General features: G+C 37.9%; 1 protein-coding gene across 1 annotated transcript in view; it reads right to left on the reverse strand.

Annotated features, from left to right (window-relative positions):
- The window catches only part of LOC100539369 (ran-binding protein 17), a 128,042-nt gene that overhangs the window by 94,543 nt on the left and 12,007 nt on the right, over positions 1 to 21,492 (reverse strand). The window lies entirely within an intron of this gene.

The raw sequence follows: 21,492 nt of genomic DNA on the forward strand, positions 1-21,492 counted from the left end.
ACAGTTGTAGCCAAAGCACTGCAACCTTAAATCAAATATCACTTCATATCAGGAGGTCTTAAGGGACGATTTTGTCTAGCAGTGTATGTGGCATACTTAGATATTAGCATAAAACTACAGTTGCTACAGTTATTTTCAATATAAAAGGTTGTCTACAAATCAAAATTAAATCCCCTTCACTTTATTCAGAGTAAATGGCTGCATAAGGATGCAAACAAATTAACTGAAAGCTTGAAAGTCAAGTTCTCAATTACTATTTAGCAGCAACTTTACTGTATTTGAGCATTATTTACTATACACTTAGCTGCTTTAAAATGCAATCCAATACTGTATAATAAAAAAACAAATGGCACAACAAATGATTGACGATAATGCAAATGTATGAATACCTGGGTCTGAACAGTGCTGTTTCTAGATATATTGCCAAATACTGAACCATCCTGATGCCTAATAAATCACTCACGAAAAACTACAGTTTGTTGTGTAACTGCTCAAAGCCAGCATCCCTCCTAAACGACTGCAATGACTTCAGAGCAGCTTTTATACTCGGTTATTAAAAGAAGTTGAGAACTCTCACTTAAATCAAGCCGTTTCTACTGGGAGGGGAAAATACTTAGAGCTGAGAAGGTTATGAACAGCAGCCATTATGACAGAATAAAGACGTGATGAGTTCATCAGTTTAAACACTATTGAACGCACACAACGTTGCCGTGTTGACCTACAGCACCCAGTAATTAGCAGCATTATGAAACAGCTCCGCAAGGCTCCACACCAAGACACAAAACAGCTGCATTATCATAGAAAGACGTGTATAACATCATCTTTATAATAATGATAAAGTGCTCTATGCAGAGTGTTCTATTTGCAGCAGTGATTCATTGTGCTGGGGGAAAAAATGCTGACACTTTGAGAAGATATTTTCCCGTAAAAGGTTGAAGTCCTTAAGCAGCAAAAAACACCAACGTCCATCATCTTTAAACTCTATTGATTTCTGGTGAAGATTTAAAAGGCTGTTTACTTATTTCCCATCATTTCTGTCAGAGCTGTAACAGTTCTCTTCCCACTGAATAAACCTCTCATGATCCTCTTGGTGATTAAGGTCAGACAAAATGTCAAACTCCTAATGCTAAGTGCTTTCACATTAAAAATTAATACCAAATCACCAAGTAAAATCCAAACAAGAAGTCAGACATGTAAACAGTACACAATAAGGGCAATACTGACCATTACAAAAAAGAGGTATAATGCATACGTGAAAAAACATTTGGCAACAGGTAAGAGCACATTCTTTCACTTTTGCATCTTTAACCCCCTTTCTTATTTTAGAGTTATTGTACCATGTTTGACACGATCCTTTTAAAAACCCTTTTTCCATTAAAGCTTGCAGTCATCTCCTCTATTTACTCTCAAATGCCATTTATTATACAACCCAAGTATTACAAGGGTTGGTTCTATTTTATTCTGAGCTGCAGCCAGGAAGAAAGTATTACCTCCGCAGCCGCTGTTGAATACAAAGCAACTACACTGGTAACCAAAAAACAACCAAAGAGTCCCCCGCAATGGAAGGAAAACAACTTCTAATTATCTACAAAGTATTTAAAACCGCTGTGCATTTGAGTATCTACGTACATGAAAAGATGGCTACAGAATACAGCCCCAGAAGAGGCTTCCTCTGGCCTGTTATCCAGCCCGCTGCTACTAGAGGCAACCAGACAATATTACTTCATTCATAAACTTAGCACGTTCAATCTTAAAACTAATTACTTTCTTCAACCTTTTAAATGGTTACTTGTATCCTGAGGAAAAGCACGAAAGCAACACGTGTAGAGCCAAACTTCCAGGGTGATTGGAAGCCTGCAAGTAACTCTGTAATGAACTGTGAGAGTAAATCTTCAATAAGGCACAAAGGTGGCCAAGGGTGAAAACAACAGTTTTGTGTAACTAATGGTGAGTTTATTTAAGCAGATGGCTTTCAAATTTTGGCTCAGCTTGCCAAGCTAATTACAAAAGATAGCTCTAGTTTAAAAGACAACAGAAACATAAATTAGATCTTCACAAGTGTTAGAGTGAGGAAGGAATCCCTTTATGTTCAGTGGGTTCTAAACTACAAAAGCAAAAAGTGGATGAAGTCCTGTCATGTTCTCTCGAGGTGCTAAGGGGCTGCTCGGTCTTGTCTTTAAGCCCCGACACCATATTTGCAGTTTGTAGTGGAAACATCTCCATTCGTTTCTGCACAACTCCATCTACAAAACTAAGCAAGTATTCTGCGCTCCGGCCCAGAAATTAAAGAAGAAAAGAAGAGTATTGTAGTGGGTTTGTATAAGCAATATGGCTTTACTGAACTCTGAGAAGAGTCAGCTCACTTTTATCAGTAAGAATAACTAACTGAAGACCAGGCTACGATTTCACTGCACAGACAGGTGACAAGAGGTATGACGGTAGAGAAAAAGGATGATTCTGTGACAGACTATATAGTACCAAGCTAGGATTATTATTAAAATGCAATGAGTTTTCAACAATTTTCATTAAAAATCTCCAAGCAGAATAAAAAAGAGTTGTTGCTCTTATGTAATAACCACACACTTAGCTTTTAAAAAATCAAAATAACAACATACACAGCTATCATTTGTTACATGTCAATTTTTCTTGAAGCCCACTTTGTTCCAACAAGACTCTGATATGGAAAGATCGTCTGAAGGATCCAAGTTCCTGACTGTAAAAACACAGCATTAACACAAGTTCCTTACACTTGGCTTATTAGAGAGACTCACGGAAGAACACTGGGACAGATTTGAAGACATTTTTATGGTGTGGATTCTGGTTGTGACACAACAGTGAAGTGAGACCACGAAGAGAACCAAGGAATTACACAAGGAACTACAGATGCTCTCACAGAACGCCCAGGAAGCATAATGAGAATCACAGCTCTCACCCACCTGGAAATTGTGGAATTGGAAATTTCACCTTGTGAAATTCTGTAGCAGAAACTATCACGGTTGGATCAAAAAGCAACCAAACAACCATCACCATTACATCTGCTATCCATTAGGACGGTTATGTTAACTGCAAAACACCAACAGAACATGCAATCTGTGGTTATGCAGCTATTATGCAGCACATGTGGACAAACGTGCATATTATACAGACCATCACAGTTTAAGCCTTTGCTAGTCAACGCAGTGAAACATGCTCAGAATGTCGATTATTTTAACGGGTACAACACGAGCACATCACAAATACTTCTTAGTTATTACAACTTAAGAACTTGATCTGGAAATTACGTTTGCTCTTTCTGAAAGAATGAACATTGTAAGATCCAAGTTTAACATACTAACACATTTTCACATATAACATTCTAATGCCTTAGCCTAGAGAAAACACTTCTTACAGTATCACTTCCTGTAGTAATATATATACTCCTTAATATTTCTTAAATACTAATTTTAGATCTCAGCATTTAGGTGCTGCAGGAATAAAAATCCTGCAAAGGATAAAAATCACACATTTGATCCAATTGTTCTCTACGATTTAGACTTGTTTTATCTTTTTTGTTGTTGTTTTTAAGTAAAAATCACTAAGTACCACGAATCTTCACATCGTTCAGTCAGTCTACTTCCTGCTTTTGAGACGCAGATTTGGACACAAGCTTTTTGCTCACACATTTTGAGTAGAACTGCCTAATGACACAATCGTTTGTGAACAAAAATGGTACAGTATACTGAATAAAATAATTAACACTAAGAATTTTTCTAATGATAAATATTAGGTGGAACTACAATAAATCTTCCTACACCCTGCTCTGTTGCGCCTCCCACGACTACAAGCGTGTTGGTTCAGATCCCTATATCCAGGTCATTTTATTTTGTATGTAAACCAATGAGTTTTAAATACAGATGTATTCCTCTCGTTCCAAACAAGATAACCACTATGTGCAGAGGTGCTTTCTTACTCTTCTTCCAGTCCATCACTTTTGCTTGTATAACAGGATTGATTAAACAAGAAGAAAGGAGGACACTTCCAAGACTGTGTAACTTCCATTCTAGCTGCTTCACAAAATGATATGAAGACCTGAATTCCTCCAAGCTTAAGAAAAAACAGACACCAGCCTTTCCTACCTTTGGGATCGATTCTAACTACTCAACTACTATAGTCAAAAGACAAGGCAGAAAACATGCTGCCAGGCTGTGGAAGAAATTAGTACTACATGGCACTCTGTAAAAAACAAAAGGTTCAGCAAATACCTACTAAGGATGGATCAAGGGATCTACACTTCAACCCCAATTTCTACACCACCTGCTTGCAATGAAAATAAAGTGCTGTCCAAAAAGGCCCCCCATTTCCTTTTTTCAGCTCTCAGAGTCCCTGAGGTTTGCAAATCTTATGCCATTGTAGTCAACACTCAAACTCCTGAGCAAGTTTTCTAACAGAAGACTTACTGGCTCAGCACGACAGGTCAACTTACAGTAGTATTTTTGGCAGAAAGACATCCAACAGCAGTGAATTGAAAAGTAAATCCCATATTCAAGAATCTCTCTCTTGGGCATCGTTTAGAGGCCACATGGTCTCTCTGCTGCACCGCCGAGTTGCAGGAGATAGATCACCAGTGGGTGACATATGTTTGGTTTTTCTTAATTAGTAGACACTAATTGAAGTTAATGTTATGAAGAAATCATATTAAACCAAAATTTGAAAAATATGATAGTCAATTTTATTTTTTTCCAAAGCCAAAGGCAGAATTTCTATTATCTGAACAGAAGAACAAGATTCAGTTCTGGACCTCTAGCACAGAATTCCTCTAAGTTCCCATCAGAAATACTCCTGCCACTGAGAACAAGGAGACACACCATACAGCAGGCTTCTCCCAAAATCCTGGGAGTGAAAATGCTGGCCCTACCTCAAGTCAGCAGTGAGATCCCCTCTGATTTTAATGAGATTTAACTAATACAGTTTGATAAGCAGGAACAGTCTGGATACTTGCTGACTTTACTTTTTAAGTTAATTTTTTATCAATCTACAATGATTCAACATATACTATAAATTCTCAGTATCTTGCTCTCAAAAACCTTCTTGTGAAACTGAGTCACATTAATGACTGTACACATACCTGCTAAAGAGCTATCCTTCACATGACTGGATAATCCCAATATAAAGCAATGTAAAGTAGCTATATCACAGAAGAAAATCATGGAAATATGTTAAATGATAAAACCAAAGTTGATCCTCTTTCTGTTCCAAAGAAGTGCCTATCTTGACACTTGGCAGCAGTTTTCTGTCACTCAAGCTAATCAGGACAGACATCTTCACGGCAGAAGTTCATGCATATACACCTCCACTTCTCAAAGGCAGAGCACAAAGTCACATTCAGTGGCTATAAACAGACAAAACAACCACCACCCTTATTTTCTGAACGATCCTTATTATTGGTATTACTTTCTATAAAACTAAGTTTCCGTGCTATTTAAAGACAACTAAGAAAAGAGACTGTCGAAATGAAAACTCCATGCGCAAGAAGGAACAATAAAGAAGATTAATTTCTACTGTTATAAGCTCTAGATTAATCATAAAGGAATAATATTAAGAACACCTAAATTACTCTGCACTAATAACATTCTGTTTTCCACACATAACTCAGCTCCTAACAACAGCCTGCTCACGTACATTTATATTAAAATGTTGCAAACCTTCTGCAGATGCTTTGAAAATTTTGTGGGTCATTTTATTTATTTATTTATTTTAAGGAGAAAGGAAATTATTTGGACTAAATGAATTGGAAGCCTTTAAGACCAATTGCTAGTTGGCTGCTCCTGGTTTGTGCAGGTTTTCAAACATTGGTGCCGCATTAAGAATGTACTTAACCTATGAAAACAGTGGGATTCAAATTTTGGCCCCATTTCTGAGGAAAAGAAAGTGTTGACAAAATTCAAGGATCTCGAGCTCCACAAACTTTCCTGAAATTGAGTTTCTTTTCCAAAAAGTTCTTCCTCCTATTTCAAATACCACTCAGTACTACAAATTTCTTCATCGTTTGAATGTCAACGTATTTGAATCATTGGAATATTTTGAAAATAGAAATGTGTTTTTCAGAGAAGAATCCATTGTGAGCATTAAAAAACTGTTGAAAGTGTGTTAAAGTTACATATTCTAATTAGTTTGGCAGAGCTAACACAAATCATGTTTACAGAATAACAATAATAAAATTGAAGTACTGGTTAAATATCTAAAATAATTAAAGGAATCATTTTTAGCCTGGTATAATTAGCTAATTCACTTCACAAGCGTTTATTAAAATGAATTCACATGTTATATTCCATAGGTAGTTACACAATAGTGTTTATACAGGAAAAATATAATGAACCAAACTCTTTGTATCCAGCCCTCCACAATTAAAACGAAGACTCCCCAAGTAATATCAATCTAGGATAGACTAATTAAGTTTGGTTTGATAACCATTCATTTCTTCTATTGCCTCTGAGCAAATTGTTTATTAGAGAAAGTTATTTTACACAAATCAAATCAAACTGGGTAAACCATTATATTTGAGAGAAACCTTAGCCATCAGTCAATTAATCCATCATTTTCTCCAGACACTTTTGTTTAACGAGCAGATCATATTATCAACAATTTAGATATCGCATGATTCAATTATGACGGAAAATTTATTGACAGCTTCTCTAATACCTTTGTTATGAATAAATATTAAATGTTCTCCACTTTTGATGAGCAAACTAAACGCAGTAATATGTTACATCTAAGTAGCCAGAACTTGAGTCAAGTCCTCCGTAAACAGAGTGTTTTAAAAAGTCTTTTAAACAAAATAAGTTGAATTATTAGACAACGTATCCCAGGATTTTTGAGAAACAAGTAAACAAGTTCTGTGATTTCCACTAGCTGCCTAAGTGGAAACACAACCATTAGATCACCAAACAAGTGTGAGGAAAGACAAAAATCCACGGCTTCTTTCGTCATTCTGGGACAAAAGGCACTCTTATGTAAAAATGACAGTACCACAAGAAATAGGCGGAGACTCTTTCTGCAATTATATAAAAGAATTGCCTGACCTTAAGAGAAATAAGATTCTCCAAACTTAATACGAAGCTACTTGCTTTTAGGAATCACAACTATTAAAAAACAACACCACAATCTGTGAGATGTCTGTAATTACAGCTGTCTCAAACTAAAGAAAAGAATACTACCCAGCACAGATTGCTCCCTAAATATCCCAGCCTTTGTAAGACATCTCTCTTTGAAGAAATAAGAGACTGGCTCATTTAGAACTGAGCTAACCAATTCACGATGAAAGGGCCAGAGGACAATGGAAAAGATCCATCTAAACTAATGCCCATTAAAGAGATAATGGAATTACGTAAACTTCTATCAATATATTAGGATAACATTATTACTTCAAAGTATTTCTTTGCTTGACATAAGGAAGTTGCTTTAACAGTGAAGAGGACTGTAAGCAGGTTTACAGCTGCAAAGGAGAAGCAAGGCAGCTGAATATCAGTTACACATCCAGGTAAAGAAAACAGCACACACCGCCTGTCAGCATCTGAACAGTGAAAACTGCTGATCAGTGAATAAACCACTGACAAAACCTCTTCTTCAGGTTTTTAAAGCCTAATACATTCCATTTATGAGAATCAAGCATGTTTTTTTTTTTTTTTTTATTAACACAGAATGCTCTTTATGGACGTATCTGAGTTAAAAATATCTCAAATATATGTTTTACAGACGGTTGGCCATAAACAACAAAACCATCATTTCCTCCTCTATCCTTACATCTTTCTATTGGACTGCTATCTAACAGTCACTGCGGTTAATAGGCACTGCATCTACTTCTTTAGGAACTGAGATGACATAGTTAATTTATGCCAAATGGAAGTAAATCAAAGTTGAGATGTACTTGGTTAAAAAGCACGCACCTCCAAAAGCCCTGGTAAAAGTGATTTCACATCAGGTCACTAGCTGCCTCTCAATAACCACGCACTCTAAACCGATTATTTCACTGGTATCTATTAGGGAGTCCGTGAGTTGTAACGCAGAAATATGGACTAACACCATCATTTTATGTTCTAAAAAGAGGGGGAGCTGAGGGGCAGCGCTGAGCTCTGCTCTCTAGTGAAAACAACGGGGCCCGAGGGAACGGCACGGAGCTGCGTCAGGGCAGGGCCTGCACCACAGGGCGCTGGGCACGGCCCTCAGCTGCCAGAGCTCAAGGGGCATTTGGACACCAGTCCGAGACACAGGGTTTGGACTCTGGCTGGGGCTGTCTGAAGCCACAGGTTGGACGCAATGATCCCAATGGGTCCCTTCCAGCTCCGGATGTTCTGAGATTCCACTAAAATCTCAGGTACGCAGCAGCATACGAGCCTACAGCAGATGTACTGTCTTACAGAACTCAATGAGACTGCATTAACTTTTAAGGTTTTTATTTCAGCGTTACTTCCTAAGTCTCAGATTAAGATCTCTAGCTTTATTTGGAAATCTGCAAGTAAAACTGGAAAGGAAGTTGGAAAACAAATGACTGTATTTTAAAACTCGTTTCTGACACCTGCACACATTTCTGAGAATAATAGTACAGTACAAATAAACAGCAATGAATAATGATTCATAAGCATGCTTTTCACAACTGACTTCCAAGCAGCTCTGCTTGCCAGACAGGCAGATCTGCAGTAGCTCCCAATTGCTTTCCTGCCTGGACATTATGAGTTATATAGTCACAGCTAAACACCAATTCCAAAAAGAAGAAATCTTAACTATACAGTCATATGAGCTGCAATGACAATTCAGGCAAGACTGAAAAAGAACAGAATTATCTTTCCAGCCACAGACAGTTTTAAATCAACTTAGATGGACCGTGAAACCATACTGTCAAGCTTCATTAAAGCTAATTCCTAGAGCTGTGACATCGAGAAGGATTCCCCTTCCAATACATTCTGTTTTTCCTACGCATAAATCAACAATCAAATGAGATGACTTATCAGTACTCAGAACTCCCTGCAGTACTAGGCCCACTTATATGTCTTGCTGCAATTGTAAATATAGCCTATTACTTAAGGACAGGTTGTTTTTTCTCTTTAGTAAATATAGAGAGTCTACAAGATTAGAGTCAAGCCATTACTGCAGCATGCTTGATGCGACTCTTCAGTGCAAACTATGTCCAGCACCATTTCACTGAGTGCTAGAGGTAATGAACTTAGAAAGGGAAAACACGGGATATGGCTATTTGGACTACGCAACTCAAAAATTCCCTTTAATTTGCCCCTGTTTTTTTTCCTTAGGAATAATAATTGAGATGGATGTCCGTACAGTGAGAAAAAACAAGTAGTAACAAAGACTCATATTTATATCATTGAAAGCTTCAGATAACCACTCAGCAAATGTGAAGAATAAACTAACTTTTCAGCGTGGGGACAAACGTCGATGCATCTGGAAGAAAGCACTAGGATGCGAGGACATGGCTTCACTTTTATAGGATCTGAGAAGCTCTATTACTGGATATTGTCCTTTTCCACCAACCCTACATGGAGATAACCCGCCTTAAGAAGTTTTTTTGTTTTTTTACCCAACTCCTTGTAATCCAAATGCTTACATCCCTCGACCACATAAAAATTCAGCTACTCAGAATTTTTCATTAGCAAGATTCACCTTCCCAAGCAGAGAAACAGCTACATTTTGCTGGAAATTCCAGAAAGATCTAGAAGGGATGACCTGAATATTAATGAAAGATAGCACTGCTCAAATTTAGAAGGCTGTGAAGATTTGGATCCCGCTGAGGAGGCTAGCATAAAGGATGCTACAACATCACTGAGAGAAGAACAACTTCCTGTCACCATCAACCATTTTAACAGTGTCTTTTTCTCTTCAGAACCTTTTGAACTCTCATGGTAACAAATGGGGAATAGAATCTTCCCTCTGAACATCTCATGGCAGGAAGGCCTAAGCATCAGTCACCAGTAAATAGGAAGGACTGTCAGTTATCTCTCTTTTTGACCTCACCACAGAAAGCCAGACAGGCAAAAACATATCTATCTCCACCCTAAAACACCTATCAAAACAGTACTCCCAAACTGGCACTGATGACTATCCCTGCTTTTAGAAAAAGCAGCAGTGTACTTCAAACTTTAGGTCTCAGATAGCCAAACATTTCTGTTTAAAGACAAAGAAGAACGTTTCTTTGCAGTAACCTGTCATCTGGGAAAGCAAACCAAGGAATACAAGTTCAAGAGCTGGATGCCCAAGGTTGAAGTGGGCACACACAGGGGAGAGAATTTCCAAGAGTGTAGAATCAAATCCATGGTAGGGTTAGGACAGTGCTACATGTGATGTCAGTTTTTAATAACAGTTACTAGAATGAACGCATCTACTGTGACTGGAGAATGAAAACAAGAGTTAGGAGTGCAGAGCTGAATCCCTGGGATCCTGGTTGAGCTACAGAAGAGTAGTCGTGAAGATTCACCATCACTCAGCAGCCAATGATTCAGGTCCTGTAACAAGATGGTACACACCCACGTAGGGACATAGCCCTACAGACCCACTTTCCTATTTGTTGCTTCCCACTGTCCAGTGCAAATGACTACAAGCTCCCGGAAACAGTAATTACATTTTCACTATGGTTGGTAACATCCATTTTTCTACGTATCTTCTCAAAATAGGGCTGACGTGTGCATGCTCGTACCTTGGTACCTGAACATAAACAAGGCTTGTAGGTCCTGCTGATGCAGAAGGAATTGATCAGTGTAATAACTTGGAACCACTTCAGAAACCCTGAATGTTTCCACTACTTCTAAGCCAAATGGGGCAACTTGGCCTAGTCATAACAAATCCAGTTATCAAAAATCTTATATTCTACACAATAAAAGCTCTGGTTTTTACGAATGAGTTAGCTCCAGTGACATTTCGAGTCACTAAAGGGACACATCACAGAAGGCATTCATTGTGAAAGAAGCAGCGAGGAAGGTCATTACGGAGAAAGAGCGTGCAAGCAAGCTGGGAGAGAAGCAAGCAAACAAGAACATGGCAACACAACTTACTTTAAGAGCATCCCATGGGTTCTCCTGCTGTATAGTACAAGTTTACAGCTCTTTAAGGAGGGATTGTTAAGTTTCCAAATTGAGCTTTTTCCTCCTAAGATCATGAGAACCTGAGAACTTTCACTACAGCTCCTAGAATTCCTAATGTATTTTTTGCCTCCGGTCTGCTCGAAGAATTTAATCAGTTCTTATCAGCTGATGTCTGTTAGTGTAGCTTTTCTTCCGTTTCTTTTTTGCACAATATAATAAAACTGAAAATTGCTATGGATGCTGTATCACCCAGCCCATCCCCTCCAAAGCCACGTCAGTACAGCAAAAGATGTCAATTTGTCTCTGGAGGTGAATGCTGCAGTGCAGTTCTCAGGTTTTAACTGCTTAAATATAAAAGAAATATGAAAAGGGTACGATTCATGAAATAAGGAAACAGTTACTTGATCATAACAAATATATTTGACCTTTAAAGTAGTATCAACAAACATTAAAAACACTCAAGTTGTCCGTTGCTGCCAAGCTTATTTTCCTCATAAGTTGTGCCCCATTATGCAACAATAATCCTTCATTATTCCAGTACAATAATGCAGTCTATCGTCTACCTATAGTTGTCTGGTGTCTATTTAGTTTTATGGCAAGCAAGCAATTTGAGAATATGGTAATAAAGCCTCAATCACAGTAATGATGTATGATGGGCTGTAATTTCTCTGTGCTAATGGGTTACAAACAGTATTACAATGATGACGGGAATCTCATTGATTCATTATATGAGTGCAATAATATCAGAATGACTTAATATAGATCACTATTTACTCATGCACATGCTGATAACAACCTCTATATATTTCTATATAGAGATATATAGAAATAAAATTAGTATTAGTCTTTCCACATAAAAGTTCACACGGCACAAAACATTTTGTGTAGAGTTTCCTAAATCAATGTTTAAAGTTGAAATTACTGCATTGAACGGGTTCTTTGAAAAGCAACCCATTGATTTTAATCTGCTTGAAGCAATCAATTACTCCCTGTCCTCTTTATTCCAAACTGTAATGAAAACTAAACTGCGTTGTCTTGAAAACTAAATGTGAAGATGATCATAAACAGAATTTAAACTCCATGGATTATTCATATCTACCCATTTAGATTTGCCATTTCCATTATGAGTACATTTGCCATGAGCATTTAATGGACATCTAAAAGGGAATTCATTAAAGCAGGAGCTGTTGGCAGCACTTATGGGCTTCAGACTGCTTTATGTTTGCCTTTAATAGCTCACTATTATAAAAGTGATATATTGTGTTCATCCCATTAGTAGTTTGTAGAAAGGTCTGTAAGACATAACAAATCCTTTTGAGTATTGTCAGAACCAAAACTAAATCACAAGGTATTTTTTTTCAAGCAGCGTATTATGATCCCAACAATGTACTATATTAGGTCATCTAAACTTTGATGATCTTATCCAAGTAAGAATTTAATGACTATACAGCCAGTTTGTTCTTTTTTCTTTTTTTAATGAAACACACATGAATTATTAACGCCATCTCAGATGCACACATTTTTAAAAACTCACTGTAACTATTAAGGTTAAGAATCCTTAAAAATTAAACATGGTTCCTCCAAACTGCGTTCTCACTCGTTTTGGGCCAAAGTTGTGACAAGGAAAGCAGGAACCTCAATGCCACAAACCTGAAGATGAAGACACTGCAGAGTGACCAGTGTTCCCCCACCTCCTTCCCTTCCTCCAGCCACCCAGAGATGAATCGAAGACATTTACTTGCAAAAGGTACTTCTTTATTGGGCAATGAAAGAAAGTAAGAGGTAAACTATAACTAACTTCAACTGTCTCAGAATCAACTGCTAAGAGCGAAACAACTTTTCACACTTCATTATCTGTGGTTCACAAAACAGTCCTAAGGATCACAGCTCAGATCTACTCGACAAGATCTGTATGCTTCTAGAAATAACATTATATAGATTACAATGTAAGAGTAGCTAAGTTGGTAGTATGAAAACATAACTAATTAATTCTCTCAAGAGTACAAAGCAAACAAGTAGTTGATTGTTCACTGTTTGTGCACTGGAACCATTGCCATCACGAGTCCAACACACTATATACAATTCTGTTTGTTAACTTGTGCTCCCTCTGCTGATTGCCTAGTTGTAACACATGCTATTTCTTCCCCAACACGTTATTTAGTTATTTGTAAAGAAAATGGCAGATTTCAGGATGTTTGCTATGCAAGCGCCTTACTTTTAGAAGGATTATGTCAAGCATTCTAAGTACAAATAATGAAGTTTATCTCATTCCTATAATTAACTTGGCAAAATACAGACTCCTTTTAAATCCCAGCTGTTTAGGAGAACACCTTTTCTCCTGAGCTTCAAAGCATAAATGCATGTTAAATTGGTGTTCCCTTATAATTCAAAGGATACGTGTTCTCTTTCGCATGTAATTATTTTGAATTTTATTATAACAACTTGTACGAAAATGTGGCAGTCTGAATGGTGGTACAGATACATACGAGATCCTCTGGTCTGCATTAGGCCATTAGAAAATCCACATCTAGAATTTATGACTCTGTAATAGATGATGGCATTTTCATAGTAGCAATAGGAAACAATGCATCTTATTCTCACTCACAGCAGACTGAGCCAATATTGCGTAGAAATAAAACCACATTCGTGTGCACTACAACTGTTGTTGTAGTGTTGGAACCTGAAGTTCTTCATGGAAGATTACTGGTGAAATCAGTTTCTGCAAGGAAATCAGAAATTCTCATATATACTGCTTGGAAAATTATCCACTGTCCTGAATAGCAAAGATCAAGGACAGCACAGCCAGAAAAAGCAGTCATTTTTAATCCTGATTTCAGCTGAAACCCTTGATTTCATAGCATGTTACAAGTACTTTTGGAAGAGCCTCATTGGCCAAAGTTACAGATCCAATATTTTGCCTGAAACACTGTACTGAAACTTCAAAATGTTCGCATTATGAAATTATTCTGAACCGTCAGTAATAGAAGCGAGAAAGTTTCCAGCCTAAACAGTGTGGCCTTGCAAAAAATAAAAGCTTGTCAATGCCTTGAAAGGCTTTTTTTTTTTTTTTTTTTTAAATTTAATATGCAGGCTTCTTTAAATTATCTCTACCAACCCTACTACAGACACTTAACCTGAAACAGTTCATCTCTTGTGGCTTTAGAAACAATCCTCACTGCTGCACCTTGCTTGGACAGAAAGCCCACTTAAAGACAATGACTTGCCACCAGGACTTTCGTGAGTAGTCCTGAGGTCTGATGGTGGCAAACCAAATCCTCCCTGAGGAGGAGGATGACCTAAGGTGGGCTGGTGTGCAACACAACTTCCCAGATTCCAGGCTTCTGTGCAACACACAAAGGAAACAGTACCAATGGGTTCATTTTCCTTTCTCCAAAGAGAAAAATCATACAGCTCTAATACTGTGCTTCTAATACCACTATACAGGCTCTAATACCACGTCTTGTATGCTCTTTGGATTCTGACTACCAAAGACAATCACGTCAAAGGAAGAAGCCTCCATACCTCTTATTTTTTAAACACTATTTTCCTCACTTGAATTTTTAAATTTCTAAACTTAAGATCAAAACATTTGGTATATCTGAGAAAGCTGTACTGCTTTTCGTAACGGCACAATAAGCAGGGATGCAAAGTGCATATGATCCATATACCTGGTTGAAAGTAGAAAAAAAAAAATCAGATTTCATTACTCCATCAACCTGCCCACATTCACCAATCCACTTCTGAATAAAATTTCAGAGTTCTGCCATGCTAAAAATCAACTCCATTTAATTGTTTTGGGGTTTCACGGTCACTAAGGTAAACTTTTGCCTTCAGTTTTTACTCTAAACTCTTAAGGACAAGCAATACCTCTCTAAAATCTTCATACACAAAAACTTCAGAAACTTCAGTGGTTGCCTCAGTTTCTCAACTGACTGGGTCTACTGGATAGAAAACAGGGCATTACACAGTAACTCAGAAAGGTGACCAAACTTCTCAGAATTGCTGAAATGCTAAAATAATGACATGAGGATGATGAGAGGCTGGATTACCTCTCCTGTGAAGAGAAGCTGAGAGAAACTGGGGTTATTCAACTTGGAAAAGAGAAGGCCTTTCAGTACCTAAAGGGCGTCTGCAAAAAAGATGGGGAAGAGACCCAGGGAATGTAGAGAAACAACAAGGTGCACTGCCTTTTAACTAGAAGAGCGTAGATTTACATTAGATATAAAACAGAAAATCCTATACTGTGAGCGTATGAGGTGAGGCACTGGCACAGGCCGTCCAACAAAGCTATGATGTCCCATCCCTGGCAGTGCTCAAGGCCAGGTTGGGCAACCTGATCTAACGAAAGGTGTCCATGCCCACAGCGAGGGGTTGGAACCAGATGAGCTTTAGGATTTCTTCCCATCAAAACCAGAATCATAGGATTCTTCTTCTGTATGAGGGCTGCTCCAAAAGTAATGCCTCCAATTTTATTATGTCAGCCCACGACAGCAGAGGTGGATGTTGGTGGTACTGCAGTAGGGGCTGAACCTTTGAGTCAATATTCTGCTTATTTTGTTGCTGTGTGACTGAGGGCAGTAAAGGGGCAATCTGACAAAATGGCGTCTGACACGGAAGTGCATATGAAGCAAAGGTGCCACTGAATTCCTCCACGCAGAAAAAATTGCACCCACAGTCATTCACTGGCACTTGCAGAACATTTACAGAAAGCAGTGGATGTGAGCACAGCGGGTGGTGTGTTTCAGCTGTGATGACAGTGACATGAAAGACAAGCCATGTTCCAGACAGCCACGCAGATAATTCTTTTTTGGAGTGCAGCACGCAGGCTCATGTTCATTGCTAGTGAAAATGCATAGCTAATGGTGGTGACTGTGTCAAAAAACAATGTTTTGAAGCTGAGAATTTGCTCTACCAAATGGTGCTCTTGTGCTCTTTGTACCTGTTGTCATTTCCGTGGAAATAAATAGGAGCTGTTACTTTTAGAGCGGCCTACATAACTGTAACAAACCATTTCTGAGTACATACTTAAGTACCAACAGAATGAATAATCATTTCTTACTAATGAATTAATGAATCATTATTCCCGTTTAATGAATAGTCATGCAATATACTCAAAATTATCACAAACAAAAAAGTGTTAAGAATGAATCAACATCTTTCTTTTTCCTCCATTTTTATGACAATTAAGGCTGTTGAGAAGCCCACAAAGCTATTCTACTCTGCCACTTTTCCCACTGAGCACTGAGGAAAGAACAAGTCTAAAACAGATGAGAAAAATAGGTGTAAAATAACTACTTAAAATTCAGGAGTCCGGAAAAAAAAAAAAAAAAAAAAAAAAAAATCACAGTTTTACCACAGTAGTGTCTGCTATTCTTTTTCCCACCCCTCTGATGACTTTTAATGACAGAAATAAGAAATACAGTTTCTGAACTCTTTAAGCCTACCTAGTGCAGAAAGCAAAGCCTAGAAGAGTAACTGAATGGAAACTTACCAAAGCAATTGAGTTCAGTGAACGATCTCACAAGCGCACTGCTGGATGCTGCACCTCACTGAAGTTTGGGCAAGCACTCTGAACTCTGGTTTTCTGTGTCCTTCGCTCAAAAAGTCCATTCTCTAGAACAGGTATGTTGTAGGGATTTCTTCCATTTCTACCATGTGGTCAAAGGGGCAGTGTGTAATAGTCACAAAAACTAAAAACAAGTTGAATCCTCCTATCACAGAGATTCCCTAATTATAGAGTAAACCTTAAAATCACAACAGAAAAAGGGAAACTCTTTCGTACAGAATTATTCATTTTCTAATAACCGTTACCAAGCAACTTTAAATATTGTCTACTATTCTGATGGCAAATTAACTGCTCTTTCTTTTTTACAGTGTCTTTAGATCCCCTCAATGAACTGAAAGCAAAAGCTAAAGTTAACAGAAGTCTAAGACTGTATATCATAGTTGTGCAGACCGCTACAAAGATGCCTTCAGTATTTTGGGAAATACTTAAAGGCTAAAAGGCTGCACTGAGCAACATTAAGCAAACACCTTACACTGCTAGGAACTTCTTGAGGCTGGGGAGACTACAGCAGACCTGCTAATCAACAGGAGGCAACACCGCTAAGAGCACTGAGAAATGCAGATGTAGAATCTGAGCCTCATCATAGCTGGTTTTTGACCTTCTAACACTTTTGACAGGACTCCTTGAAAGTATTTATGTGATTGGAACACAGGAGGAGCAACATAAAAACACCCTATATCAACATCAGATATAGCATCAAGGAATTAAGGCACTTGATATTCTGTTTCAGATATTGCCCAAGGAGGCTGTGGATGCCCCATCCCTGGAGGCATTCAAGGCCAGGCTGGATGTGGCTCTGGGCAGCCTGGTCTGCTGGTTGGTGACCCTGCACATAGCAGGGGGTTGAAACTGGATGAGCATTGTGGTCCTTTTCAACCCAGGCCATTCTATGCTTCTATGATTTCCTATCTCATGTTGACTTGTTTTCATTTTGTTTGTTTGTTTTTAGTACTTGGTAACAACTAGCAATAAATCCAGTTTTGCCTGGAACATCTTAATTCACTAGAGATTATCAAAACGCTGCGAACTGACACACAGATAACAAGAGGACACCTTGGAAATTCTTTCCTTGATTTCTGCAGAGATTTCCACACAAATCTTTCTTGGTAAAGTTATTTTTGTATAGATGGCCCAAGGTAGAACATATGTACAGCACCACAGCTGACTCAGAGGAAATCCTTCACCAACTCACTTCGATTAAAAAACAAACAAACAAAAACCTTCATTTTAATTTTTTTTTTTTAAACCATGATTGGGATATTTTCCTTATTTTGCTGAACTCAGCATATCAGACCAAATATCAGACCAATTGTATCTGCACAGGGCACGGAAAGCAAAGTGTAGTCCAACTGAAAACACTTGATTCAGAAATCTGATGATTTCATCAACCTGGAAAGTCTCCAGATCAAAGGAGCTGCAAAAGAAAGGAAGCAGCTGAAGCCTCATTTATATCTTAAACCCCAAAAGGCTTCTTACACCATATCCTGGATTTGACTGCTGCTGCTCTGCAGGAAATAGTTCTTAGCGATTCAGCTCTATTGACTTTCTCTCTTCTAGAGCAGAAGTGATTTCCTGTTGCTTAGACTAGGTAGTTAGAGGACAAGGGCTTGATGAAAAGGGACAGCTTTCTGTACATGCTGCTCCAAAATGCTGATTTGCCCTCATTTTTAAAGGATTGGCATTCATCTTTTCAGAGGAATACATGAATAAACCATCGTAAGAGGAATGGAAGAAACCTATTTGTGTTTAAGGGAAAAAATCAGTAATGATGTGAGGGGAGAACATAAAAGGAGAAATAGAAGGTACTCCACAATTCTGGATTGTATTAGAACTTGTGCCTGAAAAAATAAGCAGAAAATACCCTGAGAGACTGGCAGCTCACGTGCAATGCTTAACATGGGTCAGCAGAGCTTCCTTGTAGGGTCAAAAACAATTGACCTTGAGGTCACAAAGAAGGGAACTCTGTTCTTTATCTAATTGATTATCCCGTTTGCTTCATATTAACACACTGGAAATGTCACTATTATGTGGGTAAAATATTACCTCAGAATGAAATCTTTCATTCTGTGCTCTAGAACAACTCTTTTTTAAGAACACTGCTACTCAAATACATGCTTCCATACAATCCTAGAATGGCAACATTATCTAGAGGAACACTCGTGGATGGTTTTATTAATATACTACTCATTGGTAACTGAATTAAGCTCTTAAGGAGATGCTGGACATCTGATCAGCTGGAAATTAACAAACAAAACTTTCAGCATTGTTGACCAATGCTGAAGATGAACACAGCACCTAAACAGAACAAAGTGGAATTCATAGCATCAAGAAGAATATCCGAGCATCCTAGGCTTATTGTTTTCTTTAGATATACTGATCAAGTTATTTTGCATATTTTTCCCCTCTCAATTAAACAAATATTCAATTTCATAATTAAGTTTAACTTGAGTCATAAAAATTCCAGTAGCCTAATATTAAAGAATCGTTCACTCCGCTGTGAACTCTGATAGCTAATTTTCTTACTGCAAGGTCTGTGAGATTAATTCATTAAGCTACTTAAATAATGAAATAATGAGGGTTAGAGGCCAACATAAAGTAGCAAAACCAATAGATTTTGGATGAGTAAGACAGTGACAGCCACTTTTTTTTCTACTGAGTTGCCCCAGCTGCTACCTATTCCTACGTGCTACATTGCAATGGGACACACAGCAAAAGTGAAAAGGTCCATTAGGCAGAAGTTACTCAGTCTGCTTGAAGTCCAATGATAACTGAACTATCAGAGAAAGTCCATCAGTTAGTGATGTGGAGAGAGAAAATAGCTAGTGTCATTACAACCAGCCCTGTCAAAGACAAAAGAGAGGGAGGCCAAAAACTGTACGTAAGTAAGTGCAAAATTTGAAACTTTTTCTGTCTCAGGAAAGAACATTATACATAGGTCACTCCAAAAGTAACATCTCCTATTTATTCCCATGGAAACAACAGCAAACACAAAGAACACTGTTTGATAGAGCAAATTCTCAGCTACAACTCTTTTGCAACACGGTCACCACCAGTAGCTGTGCATTTTACCAGCCCACCCCTTTGCTCCATATGTACTTCCATACTGCAGACTGCCATCTGTCACACAGCAACACAATGCAATGGGATATGGGTGAGAAGGTTCACCATCACAGCAACATCCACTTCTAACTCTGTAGGCCAACATAATGAATTGAGAGGCATTTCTTTTGAAGCAGCCCTCATATTAGATTATATCAGAGAACAGTCACTAAACAATGTAATAGTTTCTCTATGCTAGAAATATTTTAAATTTATTTGCACTCAAAATAAGGTAAGAAGTGCTGTAAGATTCCATTTAACATGCATCCCTCTGCCTGCATTGCTAGATTTCCATTTCTGAGATAAGGTAAGCAAACCGGTGCTCATCAATCAAAGCAAGAGATCCCAAGGAGACAGAGCAGAAAACTAGTTCACGACAATCCCTAACTAACCTGCCTTACTTCAGATTCTTCTGTCTGCATACACAGACAGACATAAACCCATTCTCTTCGAGATACTCGTGCACCATTACTGGTAAAGGCTTTTTCTTATTCTTTTCTTAGCATGCAACAGGTTTTGATTTCTTCTTCCCCATAAGCAAACTGCTAAATTGCCAGAAATGGAACATGCAACTTTGCTATGAGCAAACAAACAAATGAAAAACTGACAAAATAAAAGCAGCAGCACCACACACCCCTTTGTGATACACAATAGCACTGTTTCAGCAGCACGTCGCTGTTACAATTCCCCTTTCTCTTGCTACCCATTTAATTTGTGCTGGGCCCTCACTATTTAAAAAAATATTAGCCTCTCTCAAATAATACGTTTTAATCACATGCAAATAACCCAATAATGTATTTGCCAAATACTAAAGAAGTCAATAATTTGTGGTGGAAGCAGGGTTAGTTTTTAAGTCTGCAAGTGAAAGTATCAATTCTGAATCATTTACATATTAGTTTACAAATACTGCTTATAGCTTAATAGCATCATAGATGTAACTTCACAAAGATATTGGCTCTAGACAGTAATTATATCCGCAGCCTAATGCTGCAGTTAATGGACATACACATTTCAATGATAATTGCAATGCCTGAACATGATAATGTGCCTTTATTAGCAGCTACAAAATAAAGCTCAGTTACAGCCACGCGCAGAACTGAACTATGCTAATTATTTATTTTTAAGATTGCCTGATTTGTGTTGTAAAATTGTAAAATAAAAAAGCACAGCACTTCAAAACCAACGTTTTAACTGCAGATGACATTGAACAGCTCTACAAAGGTTCATTCAGGTTGCAGCTGTTGTGAGCAATGGGCCCAAACCCAACAAGTTAGTCAGATACAACAGCACAGGTAACTCAACAGCAAATACACGGAGCTTTTAAATATATTTATTTAATCCAATTATTTTTCAGATGGAGGAAGATCTTTGATCCAAAATAACCATACATTTTTAAAAGTAATGACCCAATTAACTTAGCTTGTCCCATTCTGGGGCAATTGAATAAACTGAAATAGTAGTCCAGGAGTATTTGTTGGAAGTTCTTTCTGCTGAAGAAAGAACAGGAACTAAAAGGAGACCAACCTGAGTAAAATTTCCTTAAGTTTTTGCTGCTTTCCCATTTTCTAGAAAATAAATCAGTCAATAAATGTCAGATCCTCCGAGAGGACAGGACCAAAGTGATACTTATATGAAGAAACTTTTTTTTCTGATGGTTAATAAATGAACAAATTACCAATCCTTTTGTCCAAGAAACTGATGAACGGTGAACGCTGAGCTCCTGTAAGCCCAATGAGCAACTACAATTCCACAGAATGATCCTAA

This window comes from Meleagris gallopavo, chromosome 15, assembly GCF_905368555.1.
Source record: "Meleagris gallopavo chromosome 15, MGAL_WU_HG_1.1, whole genome shotgun sequence".
Classification (NCBI taxonomy): Eukaryota; Metazoa; Chordata; class Aves; order Galliformes; family Phasianidae; genus Meleagris; species Meleagris gallopavo.